This window comes from Ambystoma mexicanum, chromosome 5p (assembly GCF_040938575.1).
Source record: "Ambystoma mexicanum isolate Mex_15411 chromosome 5p, UKY_AmexF1_1, whole genome shotgun sequence".
NCBI classification, from domain to species: Eukaryota; Metazoa; Chordata; class Amphibia; order Caudata; family Ambystomatidae; genus Ambystoma; species Ambystoma mexicanum.
Window position 1 is genome coordinate 1310487970 of NC_090930.1, and position 16391 is coordinate 1310504360.

Genomic DNA, 16391 nt, shown 5'->3' on the forward strand with positions numbered 1-16391 from the left:
TTGCCCAGGAAAGGAGTGATGGAGATTGAGCAATAGTTAGCTCGGCAGGACGGGTCGGCAGAGGGTTTCTTAAGAAGAGGGTGCACAAGGGAGTGCTTCAGATGGGAAGGGAAGACTCCAGTGGTGAAGGAGTGGTTGCAGAAGTTGGCCAGAGCAGGAGCCAGGGAGTCAATGTGCTCCTTGATGGTTTTGGAGGAACAGGGATGAACCTTTTTTGACAAGACTTTCATAGATCAGACTTGTCTAGAAACCTCATCTTGGGAGAACAGGGGAAAGGCAGGGAAGGAGAGAGGCGATGTGGCTGAAGAAGGTACAGAGGAAGAGCATGGAGTAGAGGGAGGAGGGAGAGATGAAGTGAGAGAGGACAGGGCGTCCTGAGTTTTAGAGATGAAATGAGAAGCCAGAGCCGTTTAGACGGCCTTCGGGGGGACAGGAGAGGTAGAGACTGCAGCAGGATTGGCCAGCTCTCTTGTTGGTGCAGACAGAGAGGCAGTATTGCCTTTGGAGCAGGCATCAAGGCCAGTTTGTCAGAGGATGTACCAGAAGCATGCCATTTCCTCTCAGCTACCCTGCACTTGCAATTGAGGGTGGCAAGGTCTGAGTCATACCAGGAATTGCACTTGGCGCTGGGCTTCAAGCGGATCCTCATGACAGGGGCAAGGACATCGAGAGTATCAGATCTAGCAGAGTGGAGCATGTAAAGGGCTGTGTCAAGGTGTGAGTCAGCCAAAGGAAGAGTTGGGGTCAGAAAGTGGCAACGAAAGCCTCAACTGACACACATTTTATGGGTTGGATAACCGAGAAGTTGGGTGGCAGTGCTTGGCCTGAGGGGTAGAGGGGGTGAGCTGGGAGGAAAGGAGAAAGTGATCACTCCAGGAGAGAGGAATGGTGAGAAGGATAGAAAGGGGAAGGTCTGAAGAGATCAGAACATCCAGAGTGTGCCCTGCAGAGTGAGTTGGGCCAGAGGGGATAAAAGACAGTGAGAGAGAATTGCAGAGGTTGCGAAAGAGTCCAGAGGAACAACAGGTAGCATCCGGGTGGATGTTAAAGTCTCCAAGAAGGAGGAGTTGAGTGTTCAAGAACAAAAGGGAAGAGGAGAGGTCAGCCCACTGAGAGAATAAGGAGGAGATCTGACCAGGTGGTCGATAGATAGTGGCCACAGTAAAGGAATGGCTAGGAGAGAGAGAGAGAGAGAGAGAGAGAGAGAGAGAGAGAGAGCCTGCAGATGAAAGAGGAGGAGGCCTGCATAGGAATGACAGAGGCAGTTATTCACTCTGGGAAGATCAGGGCTACACCCCCTCCAGATTGGGTCAAGTTCTTCCAGGAGACGGCAGATGTCAGAGGAGTGTTTGACAGCAGAGCAAGAGTTGGGAGTGGAAATATGTAGAAGGTTGCCGTCCTTGAAAGACTTCCAGGGAGGCGCACAAATCAGAGGTATGCCCTACTAAGGGGGGCAGAAGAGGAAGGAGGAGAGGGCAAGGTAACCAAGGAGTAGACAGTGGGGGGAGGCAAGGAAGCTGTGGGGGAAGAGAGGGGAAAGCAGGAGAGGAAAGGAAATTGATGAGGTGCGGGGAGCATCTATCAAAGCGGGGAAGGTTGGCCTGAGGGCCTTGGACCAAGATGGTACCATTCAGGTAAACATTAATGATGACCATAGAGGAGTGGGAGGGGGCCAGGAGGGCCTCCAAATGGGTGTTACCATTAATGGGAGAAAAGAGAAAAGACAAAGCACAGAGACCATATGAGGAGTCCATAGGTCTGGCGAGGGAACGACAAAAAGGATTTGAGGGTGAGGGTTTGCCGGTGTTAAGACACTCACCCGGAAAGCTGCGGGACGTTATTCCTCTTGGCAGCTTTATTCCAGGTATCGGTTCGCCAGGAGAGGGTTCTCCCGACATCCGAGCCCCCTGACATGTTTAACTCGCGGGCGCGCAAATGCGCCGCAGACCAAGGCGACCGATGGCTTGTGTGCCAGGCCTCGCTCTCGCCCCTGCAGGGCCGCAGCGCATGCGTGGCCCGTCCCACGCTCCAAGCCTCGGCTTCATGCCGTGGCTGTAAATAGCGGTCGAGTGCAGGAGCGAGTCACGTCTTAACGCGGTTTGTTCCTGACTCGCTGCTGTTTTCGCCTCCTTTTTTGCCTGCTCCCGTCGAGCCTCCTGTTTTTCGGGTCTGGGGTTCATGGACCTCCTTCCTAGGACCCAGTTGTCTTGTGTGTGGACTCACTACTTTGGTTCCCTTTTCCCGGGGCTCTCTGTTCCCTAGATTATCTCTCCTGATTTTTCCCCTGGGTTCCTTCCTTGCTGCCCTGCCTGAAACCAGTCCAGCCTGCCTCACCTCTACTGGCTCTCTGTTTCTCCTGGACATCCCTTCATTGCTGGCTTGCCTGAGTACCAGTTCAGCCTGTCTCACCCCTACAGACTCTCTGTTTCTCCTGGACATCCCTTCATTGCTGCCTTGCCTGGGGTACCAGTTCAGCCTGTCTCACCTCTACTGGCTCACCGTTTCTCTTGGACATAAGCCTTGGGACGGATAACAGTTTCTTCTCATCAGTCTCTCCTGAGTCCAGTTATAGACTATCTTCTTGGAACTGCTATTGGAATTGTGCGTGTTTATCTTCACTGCAAGCGACGGAGGACTTCATCTTCAGCCTACTATCAATGTACTGCATTCCTTGGACTTGCCTCCAACATTGCCTTCTGCCCTGCCTGAGCAAGCACCATTCAGACATCTGATCGCAGGAGAGAGGTCTGTGGTGTCGGGAGGTGGTCCCTATCCATTCCTGTACCATCAGGACTGGGTTGAGGCTGCTTCCATGTGCCATCTTCTCGACTACCAGTTTCCTGATCATCAGCCTGGCTGCCCCAATACGGACGTCATCCGGAACTAAAGGTACTTACAACTTACATGACACACAACTTAACAGCCTGGAGGAGGCACTGGTATAGGTGTCAGCGATAGGGACTCCTGGGTTGCATACCAAGATGTCCTTTTTGAACTTTTTCCTACTATTTTTAGTGAGAAGAGCAGAGTGTGCATAAGGTGCACCTACGTGGATTGGGTGCAGCTGTGTCCTCATTTCCTTTACCTGTGTCTATTTACGGCTGCTTAGCCATTTGTGATGTCATCTTTAAGGTCCTGGGTGTTAGTCTTAGCAGTGCAGAGAGGTGGCGTGAGTTATGGTAGCTTAGCATACCATAACATGCGAATTTCAAGGGTTTTTCGGTTTTACTTGTAACCATAATGTACCTTTAACAAAGCTTTTTCACTGAATTTCATGGGTTGTTACCAGTGCATGCTAATTTCCAACAACTTAATAATACCATACGTACCCTAATATAGCAACATTTGTGTCCAAAGTACAAAGTTTTTCCTCACAACTATGCCATTTCCCACCTTCTAGTATCATTTCTAACACTTCTATACACTTTTTGCAACTTTTTACACTATTTTTGCATCCGTCGACATCCGTGAATGTCTGACGTCATCGCTGACTTTCTGGACAGTGTGACATAACCACGTGCTAGTGCACGGCATGATGACACGCTTGCAAATGTGTCCGCACTTCACGATCGTGTCCGTGTTTTGCAGACAGTTCGGAACTGCATTTTCTACTGATCTAGGAACTTACCAGCTCAAAATGTTTCCCTTACCCAGCTCCTACACCTATTCTTACACATTATCCATTAACAATCTAGTACAGAGCACATACTTGGAAGAATATTAACAAAACTGCTAATTATCTTAAAAATGGCATCAGCTATTGCCATCCCTCCTCCCCAAGAGCCACCAACACCACCAGCTGGAGGACCTACACAACATAAAAAGCACAGTACTTCCAAAGACAATGACGAGGACCATGAAGATGATGTAGAGGAAGTACCTACCTCTAGCACAAAGATAGAATTATGCGTGTTGCAGTTCTTTACCACTGATGGGAATGTACCAAAGGCTAAAGCTACCAGAGTGAAATGCACTGAGTACATACTCAGTCGCAGACTACCTGGACAGTTCTCCTACCGGACCATCTCCATGAGCCAGCACACCCAATCCAACCACTGCAATGCTCTCAGATAGTCTGTTCCTTTCTTAGCAAGTAGAATGTATTCCTCCACCTCATCTTCTTGGGACACAAAATCCCACTAGCTACCTTGCAAGCAATAAAAGAGGCTGTTAATCCTTATCTTTCGAAGACAACAGTCCACTGTAAGTACTGCAACACACCACTCTGCAGGGGGGGAGAAGTGCTTTTGAAGCTGTAATCAAGGAGCATAAGAAACACTGCCCCCTACCTTAGATATAACACAGACGCAAAGTCTTCCCCTGTCCCTCCATATTAATGCTTGGTGCCTCATCCCTCGTTTCCCTCCCTACCTTATGTTCTAACCTCTCCTGCAACAAAAAAAGAATAAAAAACAACAAGAAAATGTTCCTTTAGGAACCACCTTTCACAGTTAAAAAATAGAACTAAAAAAAAATCTTATAGAGTCCATCTACTTTACATTTCTCAGTAAAGTACATGGACTCAATAAGATTTTCCAACATTTCTATTAGCCTCTTGTGTTATGCTAATAAAATAATTTGGCATTCATCCCCCATTCCAGGTATGGAAATCTCCTTTTCCAAGATGGCCAACATGGAAAGGGAAGGTGGGGCTCCATACAGAGCCCCTCTTCCCTTTCCATGGCAGCCTGCAGAAGGCGAAAAGAGAACCCTCTGACCGTATTACCACAAGCACATTTTATTTTCCCTTTCAAACCTATCCCAATTTCGAAAAGCTTTGCCACATAGTCGGTCCCTGGTGGACATGGCCACTTTATCCCCATTGGTCACCCCTCATTGTCATGACCAGTAGCCAGATTGTCCGGGTCATGACCTTATGCCATGACCCGGACAATCTGCCCACTGCCCATGGCCACAGGCTATACCTCAGTCACCAAAGGTACATCACTATTTTTTGTACCTGCAATATGACACTTGCCAAAAAATAAAACACGGACACCTTTGCAAAACCATGCTTTCAGATCCTTGCCAATGCGCCTTGTACGAGTTTGCTGGCAATTCGGCCATGTTTTCTTTTTTCAAAAGTGTCCAAATGTATTTATTTGACAAAATCCAATCAGACTTTGCACAAACATTCAAGGTTGGGTCTCTAAACTTTCTGAAAACATGTGTCCACATTCGTCAAGCGGCAACAAAGTTATAAGCCATCTAAAAATGTTGAGACCCCCACCTACTTTAGCCCCCTCTTTACTGAATCCCACCAAACTTTGAAAAAACATGTATATCTAGATCTAAAATCTTTTTGCAAACCTTTATGCAGATTCATCAAATGGCACCATATTTATAAGCCTTTAAAATATTTTCAGACCCCCACCTCTAATTTTGTCCCCTCTTCACAAAATCCCACCAAATGTTGCAAAAACATGTATCTCTAGATCTAAAATAAATATAGATGCCCCTGAACATCTAAGATGTTCGCAGATACCACAGGATGCCCCGGACTGTTCACGGACATCAGAGAAGAAAAATTGTCTTTTTAAGGCCATATCCCATTCCACCCTTTTCACCCCTCAACTCCCCAGAGATTGTTTCATTAGTTTGACAAGTGCATTGTTGTGTTTTTTAATATGTTTTTTTACCGTGATGTCCATGGACACTGGCCGCTGTCCGCGAATCCAACATGGTGGGCGTTTTTAGAAATCTGATGCTCGTCGCGTTTTCTATTGACCAATCAGTGGACGTTCCTGATGTCTGTGGAAATCACATCACCCCCTAGACTAATGAGAGGCCCGTGCGCGGACTGAACAATGAAGTGAGTCCACGGACCGAAACCAGATGTCACTAATTTTTTTGGCCCTACTTTTTTGTCTATTTAAAAAACAAAATACTGAACGGATTAACACCAAATCTACAAAAACACGCTTTCAGGACAAAGCTGCCACTCCTGCCGCAAATTTGGTGAAAATCCATCCGGCGATTGGGGCTGTTGGCGTGAGCAACATTTCTTTCTATTGCATCTATGGGAAAAACCACACATTTTGGGACCCCTTACACTTTTCCACCCCCCTTGACGAGATCTCACCAAGCTTTGCAGGATCGATCTGATGGGCCATATCCTTTTTCTGCAAGGTTTTGTAAGGATTCGTCTAGGGAGGGCGGAGTTATAAGCCACCCAAAAAGTGCTCTTCCTGTGGGTTGAGCAACTTAACCATAACTACAGGGCTGCTACCGATTTATGCAATTCAAATTCCCCCCTAGTTCTGAAAAGCAGTTGACTCTGGTGGCACGGAATATGAACCTCCTGATTGAACCCCTGGTGGCCACTGACGACCTTTGGGAAGACCAGGATCTTGCATGGTCCATCCCCCCACTATTCTCTGTTCCTCCTAAAAGAGCCCACAAAGTAGCAGTGGAGTCAGCGTGTATCATTGCTGACTTGAATCTCAGGGCCTGCAATGGTCGATTGGTAGGCGACCAACCAGCGGCAACGACTTTTAGGTGCCAAATGGGTCTTCCCGTATTGATTATATCTTCATCGTGGCCAGTTGTTGGCCTAAAATTAGGGACTTGTCTATTATTGAGAGGACAGAGAGTGAACACAAACCGTTGTCCCTTTCTTGTTGTATTGGATCTGGTACAACTTGGGGGACAGCGTGTGTGGGCTCCAGCCAATATATAGTGGCTTAGGGGCATGCCAGGAAACCACTAAAATGGGCAGATTGGATCAAGAGGGGTGTAAAGTCAGAGGCTTATGCGGCAAAAGCGGATAATATCTCCAATACAAGTGCACTAGCAAATACTGTAATCGCAGAATTCAAGACCTTGGGCAAAAATCGAGACCGTGGGCAAACGCGAAGACTAAACGAAGGTCTTAGCCAAAAAATGTATGGTACAATGCTGAGTGCGCTGAATCAAAAAAGGACCTAGCTTCACATATTAGATCTAGGCAAAGGGGAAAATCACAAAGCCTTTTCAGAAAAAAATTGCCTACAGCATCCACAGTTTCACCAATAAATACATTTCACTACAATGCACATATATTACAATACTATAACAAGATTACTTTATGCTATGTGATGTAATTTACAGATTACTTTATGCAACCTTCACCAGGAACTCAAAACATATAACAAAACTATGTCTTCAGTTTTACAAATAAAATAAATGAAGACATCCCAACACTGTGACATTATTTTGAGTATTGATCTTTTTAAACTATAGTCATACCTATATTATAAAGAACAGGTAGACAATAAAATTTTTTGTGAATAAACATATTAACACTTATAATACACTACAGTAATAACGTAACAAATGTCATTTCCATACTTCTTATAAAATCTGTGTGCGTCCTTTGTTTGGCCACCTACACACATGAGCAGTTCATAATGACATATCATATCATACACTTCATATTTTGAAACTACAAATTATAATATAAACTTCTGTTTGCACTGATACTGCTACACAGTGTGGAATACCTTTTTTTACTATATCAACATTTATTCTAAATTATAAAAATGATATCTACATTGCCATTTCATAACTTCTTTCATAATTTGGTGTGTGTCCTTTTTCTGGCCACCTGCACACCTTAGAAGCTAATCACATTTATCTGAAACCTACCATACAAAATGAAAGAATTAAAGTTTAATGACTGAATAGATTGTCTGACTTTTCTAAAAACTCCACAATGCACATAAAACATATTTATACATCTAACAAAGTAACCTTTCAGTTATTTTGATTTTGTATTTAAATTACACTATATGTTTTTGTATGTACAACCTATTGTTTACTTGTTTCATATGTCCTCACTGTTCCTAACGTCAAGGTCGGACATGTTGGAATGTCTAACCTGGGAGGAAAATATAAGAGAATAAAAATGAAAACATGAAAAAGACAATGCAGTAAAAAATGAAAACGTTTAAAAAAAGAAAACTAAAAAGTAAAACAAAAAATAGACAAACTAAAGAAATCACAAGACAAAGGAAAATTGTATTTTGGGAAAACTCTCTAAAAATGATGAAGAGTTTAAGGGGAAAAGCGCCAAAAGGGCTTGCAGTTACCCAGAAACCCTTTCACTAGCAAGCACAGAAAGAAATGAATAATGTAAAGTTATTTGTTTGTGGGTGTGGTGATTATTCATGGCTACAAACTGCTGTGCAGTCTGATTGGACAGCCTTGTATGTGCGGATGTCGGCAAATGGCATGGGTGTAGCCGCGGCGATGCAGCACAGCATGTGATTGGATGGTACATTGATGCATATAAAAGTCATGTGTAGGTGCAGAGCCGCAGTGCGTGCTATGATTGGCTGGCGTATTTTGCGGGAAGAGGCGGGAAGAGGCGTAGCCATGTTACAGCGGTACTACGTCCCATTGGCTTATTCGTACATGTGGGTTACATCAAGCGGCATGGGCGTACTCGCATCCATACTTCGCAATGTGTGATTGGATCATTTGTTGGTATGTATAACGTGTAGGCGCCGAACTGCAGCGCATGATATCATGGGCTGGCATATTAGGCGCAAAGCTGCACAGCCGCGTCATTGGCTGCAGTCGTTCTATTGGCTTATTTCGCACTTGCAGGTTACTCCCTCCTCCCGAGCCATTGCTGTGCGTAGCCGCGCATGAATCCTTGGTAGATGCAGCTATGAAAATGTTTTTAACAGATGGGCAGTAGTCTTGTAAAAATGTATTTTTAAATACATTGACAGTTACTGTAACACTTTAATAACTATTCATGAACAGTACATATACATATAAATACTTTAAAAAGTTAAGTACATATACAAACTCATTTTTTGTAACAACAGGTTTATTTGGGGGAATGTGGTTGTCCAATTGTTTTTTTATTTTACTTTGGAGACATAATACAGTGTTTTCATTAGCTGAATTGTCTGTATTATTAATGTTAATTATGTATGCAATAACAAAACACTTGAAATTCAAGGAAATAAATGTTAGTTGCATGGACGTTAAGATGAGAACTTAATGCAACAAAACCATGGAAATTCAGCTAAAGCCACCTTAGCTTAGCGCCCCCTGTTGTGCAGCCTATGGCCCCAATGATAACATCACAAACCACAATGATGACATCATGGTAAACTAAGCAACTATAACTCACAGCACCACCATGCACTGGAAAGACTAACACCCAGGACATCAAAGATGACATCACAAATGTCATTGATGACATTGCATATGACATTAGTTTTGTTGAAAAGTCCCTACAATGGGTTGTGTTTAAAATGTTGGTAACAAGATGTCAGGGGTGATCATGATATTGGACATTTTGGGAAAGATCTGTTGAAAAATAAAGAAGTTATTATGAGATTCAGACTAGTCCCCATTCATTTTCCCATAGAGAAAAAGTCAAAATGTTGGTACAGCGCACAGCCAAAACCACTGGATGGAATTAGACCAGGTACGAAACAACTTGGGTACAAAGCGTTGACTCAATTTCCGGGAATGGTCTGAGGTTATTCCGTCCAGTAGTTTTTAAAATATTTGATGGGGAAGGGGGTGCCTCCTCCAAAACTTATAGCTATATCTTTCATGGTGCTGTGCAGCAGAGAGGCTGACAGGCTTTTCAGAAATGAAAAAGCAGCCATTTCTTCCAATAATTCTATTGCTAATAACATTTGACTTGCTGGATGGATTTGATGACATTTTCAGAAGAAAGTGGGTGTCAAGGCCCTCCCCACAACTGCAAATTAGTAATAAAGCAATAGTTTCAGCCCATTCATTTACCTGTAGCCTGAAATCCGCTGGGTAGATTTGCACCACATAAGAAGCAACTTGGGCACAACGCATTGACTTACATTTCTAGACTAATTTGGGGTCCTTTTTAAAATCTTTGACAGAGAAGGGGGTGTCTCCTGCACATTAAAACCTTTATATCGGCCTTGAGACTTTTTACAGCAGAGAGGCTTACAGAGGCTAATACCTTATGCTTGCTGGATGGATTTGGATGACTTTTTCCAAACAGTTTGTCAAGAGCCCGACTAAACTGGAAATGTTGGGAACAATTTATCACAAAATTTAAAAATGTAGTATGACAAGATCAAAAAACATTGTTTTCAGCCTACTCGCATGTATTTTCCCATAGAGAAAAGTGCAGTTTTTGAACAGCCGTAGTTTGAAATTCCCTTGGCGGAGTTGGACCAAATAAGCAACAATGTGGGCACAAAGTCTTGACTTAATTTCCTTGACTAGTTTGGGTTAAATCCATCCAGTTGTTATGAAAATATTCGACAGAGAATGGGTTGTCCCCGGCTCCTTAAAATCTTTATATCGGTCTTGGTGCTTTGCAGCAGAGTGGCTGAGAGAGGCTAATAACATTTCCAGGTGGGGTCTGGGGATATTCCATCCAGTAGTTGTTAAAATATTTGAAGGAGAAGGGAGTGCCCACTTCTCCCAAAATTATAGCTAAATAGGGGTCTCACAAATCATCAGCGAGGCTTTTCAGAAAAAGGAAATCCGCCTTTTTTTGGTTGCTCAATGCGACAGATAACCGCGGTTAGAAAGGGTATAACCAGGGTTAGCCGCAAATGAAAAGTGGAAAAAATGCCGTTTGGAGGAGGAAAAAGGATTAAATGGCATCAGGCTAGAGGTGGGGAGGGAGAAAGATGACACCATGTGAAATTGGGGAGTTAGAAGGGGGGCTGGGAACCAAGTTCAGAGCTCAAACGTTTTTCGCATAACCGGGGTTAACCAGCGGGATAACTGTGGTTATGATAGGAAACTAGATCGAGAATGAAAGTGCGTCAGACGAAAGGAAGAGTGTTGGGGGAATGGGAGTGGACTAGGGAGGGAAAAAGAACTTAAAGGGAGTGCGGGGAGCATGGCACGAGGAGGGGGAACTTGGTTAGTGCCTGGGAGGGAAGGGAAGAATTTGGGATTTGTGTGCTTTTGACCTAGGTTATTTGTGTGCATTTATGTATAACTTCGGTCATCTGTAGTACATTGATAACTACGGTTATGGGAAAATCGCTTTTTTTAAGAGTGAGTTAAAAAAAATGAGATTAAGACAAAAAAGGGGAATTTTACAGCTACTGTGAGGTGGGTGGTAATGGGTGTGGCCGAAGGATATGGCTACTGGTTTACTTAAGGAACCAAATGTAAAGTGGCTAAGGCTGAAGGCTATGGCTAGTGGGCCCCGATGAAACCTAGTGGGCAACATGTTAAGGAGCCATGGCGAAAGGTCATGGCCAGTGTGCACAAAAGAAACCTGGTGATGTGGCCACGGCCGAAGGCCGGGGGCCACTAGTCGTGGCCAAAAACCATGGCTGGTGGGCCCATTTAGGAAACCTATTGGAGCAATATGTAGAGGGGCACGGCCGAAGGCCATGGCTAGTGAGACCGGAAGAAAGCTATTGGTGGAAATCACTGAGGAAATGAGCACCATACCAAGTGTGCATTCCATGATCAAAAGGAATGCACTTTTGAATTACTAGCACAGACATGTTTGATGAATTATTGGTCATTCTTATGTTCCCAAAATGCCCTTTCTTTTTATGTAAAGCAGCCAGCATCCTAGAATTCAGGGCATGCACATGATACAACACTTAGCTCAGTTAGGCAACGTTTTTATGCAGTACCCTTTGGGAACACTACAACAACTCTGACTACAGGTACAGGAAACCCAACCTTTGGTATAAGCTTGTACTACACAGTTTTGGTAGCGTTGAGCAGCCATTCTTATCTCAAGAGGGGTCAATGTGAGCTGTAGGGGAGTTACACAGAGATTCACAGTGACAAGTATTCAAATAAACTCTTACACACAAGGTTTCTTGAATAAACAATTATTAATTTATTTATCAGTCAATTAGAGTAGGCCTTCTTCAGAAGGGAGCAATATAAAATGTAACACACAAACACACTTCAATACTATTCACTTTGAGTTTCTAAATCAGTAAAGACCCTTTTGGGATGGCCCACAGACACAACCTACACCCTCAGGTGACTCCAATAGCTAGGGTGCTGGGGACATTAATATCTTACTGTTTGCATTAGAATACTGTTAGAAGTTTGTAAAAGGAAAAGGTTATTAGAACAAACAAGAGTCCACAAATATTCTTAAGCAGGCAAATACTTTTGGATCCCCTAAGCAGAGCCATTCAGTATAATAGGCTAAGCCAAAGTCAATGGGCAAAAGTCTTATATAGGATGAAGCACTTCTGGTAGATAAGTAGAAAAGGATTTGCACAAGGTTTTAGAAGTCTTTGAAGAAAAGAATAACCAAATGTAGGTCCACAAGCCATTAGGCTTGTGAGTGGTAGAAGATGCAAGCAACTCTACAGAAAGAGGTAAGTTCTCTCAAACTTTTTACAGTACCCTGTATTGAAGAAAAAGTGCAGCAGGTGACTTCTGTTACTGAGCAGCTCTGCAGATCTTACTGTTCCTGGGCCTCAGTCGTGGGGACAAGAGGGAGGACTTCTGGGGACTCCTGCACTGCAATGGGATGGTCAATGCTCGCAACCGGCAATCTTCAAATAAGTGGCTGTTCAGTGTTTCAGCTCCTTGCATCTACTCTAAATAGCAACACCGCGGTTCCTGGCTGTTGAGATGGCTTTTCTTGCTTCTGGGGTCCGGCACTCTGTTGAAGGGGCTCAGGCTCAGTCAGTCCTGCTTCCTGGGAGTCCAGAGGATCTTCCTGGAGCTCTAGGGCAGCTTAAAAGCAAAGCACACAATGTAGTGTTCCTCTCCCTGGCTATACATTTTCCAGCAGCAACTCTGTGGAAATTCAACCAGCTCTGAGAAATATGTCCAGGTGGCTTACTTTGGAGTTCATTGGTCCCACCAACTCAAGGGGTGAAGTCATCCTTGCAGGGGCTTCTCTGTCGATACAAATGTGGAGTTTCAGCACAGCAGCAGGGCTTCACCGGGCTATCCAACGGTCCAGGAGTTGCAGCAGGCGTCCTCTTCAAGTTCTTCTTTGCGGTTCCTTCGTCCAGTGGTCGACTCTGCTTCCAAGCCAAAAGCCTCGTCTTTTATTCTGTTCTCTCCCATTCATTCCAGCCCAGCTGTCAGTCACCCAACAGGGTGTCTGTCCTTGCTGGACAGTCAGCCAGCCAATCACTACAGAGTGCATTTGGGTCTCCTAGGAGACTAAGCACAGGGAGTTTTGGGTACCTCCCTCACTTCCTGCTCATCCCAGACACCCTGGAGCCAGAGGCGGGCTTCACTCGTGAATCCTGCCAAAGGCAAAGCGAACAATGGGACCAAACCTGGTTTGGCATGCAGAGTAAATCTCAAGAAGGACCTTGACACAAAGAAATGGCAAAAAAAGAAGACTGGGCCATTTTGACAAAAATGGCACCCTTGGGTGCTTTACCGCAGCTTCGATGCAGCCCGTGGTAAATGCACACCACGGTAGTTAAAACGAAACCACTGCCACCGGTCATTCAGTGAGAAAAGGGTAACATAAAAATGTTACATGAGAAGCTACACAAAAGGGGATACTTGGTCACCCCTTCAGCACACTATTGTAAGATAGTGTGTGCTGGGTCTAGAAAGTTACAAAGGTAAGTAAAGTCAATTTCACTTTACTGCTCTGGGAAACAGTAGTTTATCCCAGATGAGGTATTTAAACCTTTGGGAAATCTGAAAGATTTCCCTGTGTCACTGCACTGAATGTGCTGTGTGACACAATGTAAAAGATGATGCCTATGGAGTTTTTCAGACTCCATAACCAAAAGAAACACAAAGTTCAAAAATCACATTGAAATACATGAGAGAGTGGGAAAAGGGGTCTCACTCTCTCCAGGTTAAAAAAATCAAGTGCTCCAAATCCAGCAAAGTTGCTGGGGGTCTCTAAGGTAGAATTAGCACATTTCTGAGAATTCTCCCTAACAAGCTCTGCACCTCATTCACGCCCACACCACTGACAATCCACCGCCGGCACGCAAAGCAGAGGGAGGGGGAGTTCCCCCCAGGACATTTTGTCAATTTCCAGCACTGAGACATCCTAGCGGATGTCCCATTTTAATGCTTCTTCCTATTTTTTTAATGTGGGGGCAGGCCCATAACTCTAGCCTTTTCGCCGTTCCCTTCGTTTACGATCTACCAATGTGGTGAAAGGGCTGCAGGGAAAGGAGGGATACCTATCAGTATTGATTGATGTTACACTTGCGAGAAGAGCTGAAGGTAGAGTAGGAAAAGGATACTGGCGAGCTTACTAGTGATGACTGACGAGAAGCCCTTCAGCCCCTGGGTAAAGTCTCTTACAGTGTCCAGAAGAGATCAGTACACGTACATGATTAGAGTTTAGTACTCATGGGATGACTACATGCGGTAGGACACAGCGGGGATGATAGCTGCCTGGTGCACACAATCGCAAGGCGGGATCTTCCATATGGCATGGGCCTGTTCATTCATTTAGCAATAGGGGCCTAGAGTAATACAAAACTATCATAAATGATTCTGGAATCAGACACAAAGTTGCCATTATTGGGAACCTGGGTGAAGAGTCACGCCACAAGGTATGATAACTTGCTAGTAAATACGCAGCTGATACGGATAAGGAAAGACGTCACTGTCGTGTGGGGCTGTGTGAGGAGAAATGGGCAAGGTGAGAATGCTGGATGCAGTGCGTTATCGGAATATGGGATGTCCCCAAAGATTTGAAAAGAAATGGGGAGGGTGGGAAGATTGGCAGTGCGAAAATGATGTGGAGGCAGGACATTTTAAAAGAGACTACTAGAAAGGGGAAGGAGATATAATCCTACAGGAATAATAATGGCGGCAGCGGAAAAGGGGGAGTTTTTGAGCCCTATGTTGGCCTTTACTGACTGGGATGTTGAGCGGTTGGAAGGGGGAATTCAACGGTTGTGTTGGGAGAATTACGTTGATCTTTAGGGTACTGTGAAAACAGAAATTAAAAGAGTTATACAATATTGGTGCAAGATAAAAATGTATGCTGCTGAAAACAAACATGTGGACCCCTTAAATACAGTGCAGCGTCCCCCTTTTTGCTGCCAGTGTTACATTATGTCAAAATGAGAATTAATTTACAGGAGGGACAACAATGTGTCCGACTCATGTGCACAAGCAACTGAACGTAATAAGGGAGGTCCAAACAATCAAGACATTTGTTTTTAAAAAAATGGGTTAGCATTTTGCATTTTACAACAATGGTTTTGTAAACAATTGGGTAAGGAGCCAAACGACATATACGGTCGTGTCTGTAGGATAACACATGAACACATCCAATAAGGGCCGGGTCACTACCAGTAGAGAGGAGCATCACACATTTTTATGGTGCCTTTGCCAACAATACATGCCAGCATTCTCACTGTAAAGCACATTTCATGAAACCTCTGACAACAATATATGCCATTATTCTGCCAGTGAAAGAAGTCATTGTCAGGCTTCTCGTGCCAATATATGCCCATTTGGCTTTCTACCACTGTAAGAAGACACTCATGTTCACTGAGAATGATATGATGTGTTATTTATATAACACTTATGCCTAAGTGCTTTACATGGAAAATATATACATAAAATACCACCAAACCATAGTTGGTGCTCGTTTATCGAACTCGGAAGAATGAAAGGCTGAGTTGGCCTTGCTGGGATTCGAACCTATAACCCGCAGATCACACACAGATCGCAGCAACGAGCACTCAACCCACTGAGCTAACTTACCAGCTAACCTTGCCAAATAATGGCAGTGTTCTATTGTTGGAGCACAGCTATGTTCGTTTGGGCCAGTAATTCACTGTAAGAACTTGCTTATGTTGATGTGCCCATTAGAGTGGTACTGCCACTGAAGGAATATGTTATCATGCTTGCGGTGCCAATATGTGCCATGGTAGTGCTACTATAAGAAGACACATGTTGGCTGTGTGCAATAATGCCAGTACTGTCTGAACTGTTAGAACATACGCATTTTCGCTCTTCTAAATAATGCCAATATTGCACGATAAGAGCACACTGATGTTGCGCTGTGCCCAAAAATGCCACATTGCCACTGTAAGAAGTCATTGTCATGCTGGCTTGCTCCTATATACCTGGATTGCCCTATGACATGTATCTTGCTGCCAGGGTCCAAAACATGTCAGGATTGCTATTATAATGCTCTGCCAGCACTAAATGACACTCCCCTGCCGACAATCACCAGCCCTCTTCCTCCAGCCCCCACACACCTTACACATACACACTGCACTAATATGCTCACATGCACACATTCCCATGTGCACATGTGCACACATGCTCAGACAACCACAACCCTTGTGTGCACATACACATATAACAATCTTTCGTTTTTTCACTTTCTTTCTCCATCCCCCTCCTCAGCTCAGGACACAACAGCCTCAACGTTTCACGGATGGTCCGCCCCATGCACAGAGCAGGAACGGAAGCAACGGATATGTCAAGCAAGACTT